Source organism: Apium graveolens, chromosome 2 (genome assembly GCF_009905375.1).
Source record: "Apium graveolens cultivar Ventura chromosome 2, ASM990537v1, whole genome shotgun sequence".
Lineage (NCBI taxonomy): Eukaryota > Viridiplantae > Streptophyta > Magnoliopsida > Apiales > Apiaceae > Apium > Apium graveolens.
In genome coordinates, this window is record NC_133648.1 from 118,164,737 (window position 1) to 118,165,315 (window position 579).

At 47.7% G+C, this 579-nt stretch overlaps 1 non-coding gene across 1 annotated transcript; it reads left to right on the plus strand.

Moving 5' to 3' along the window:
* The first annotated feature begins 241 nt into the window (after positions 1-241).
* Positions 242-348, plus strand: LOC141709512 (small nucleolar RNA R71). Its single transcript, XR_012570084.1, has one exon. It is a non-coding gene; the product is annotated as a small nucleolar RNA R71 (small nucleolar RNA).
* Positions 349-579: the final 231 nt, after the last annotated feature.

The following is a 579-nucleotide window of genomic DNA, read 5'->3' on the forward strand; positions in this document are numbered from 1 at the left end:
TAGCGCTTGGAGCTGGGCTGCAATAGCGGTGGCTGCATCAACTTCCAGAATACCTGCTACCTTGCCTGACGTCATCCTCTGAGTTGGGTTTTGATGCTCATTTGCAGCCATCGTCTCGATAAGATTATACGCCTCAGTATAGCTTTTAGCCCATAAGGCGCCTCCAGCTGCTGCATCGAGCATGGGCCGAGATTGGGCCCCCAAACCATTATAAAAACCAGTGATTACCATCCAATCCGGCATTCCATGATGTGGACATTTTCTCAACATTTCCTTGTAGCGTTCCCAAGCCTCGCACATAGATTCTGTAGGTTGCTGCGCAAACTGAGTAAGAGCACTCCTCATAGCAGCAGTCTTTGCCATTGGATAAAACTTCACCAGAAACTTTTACGCAAGATCTTGCCACGTAGTGATGGACCCAGCTGGTTCAGAATGTAACCAGTCTTTAGCCTTATCCCTCAGTGAGAATGGGAAAAGCCTCAACTTGATAGCCTCATCAGTCACGCCATTATACTTAAAAGTGCTGCAGATCTCGATAAAATTCCTTATGTGCATGTTGGGGTCTTCAGTTGCCGCTCC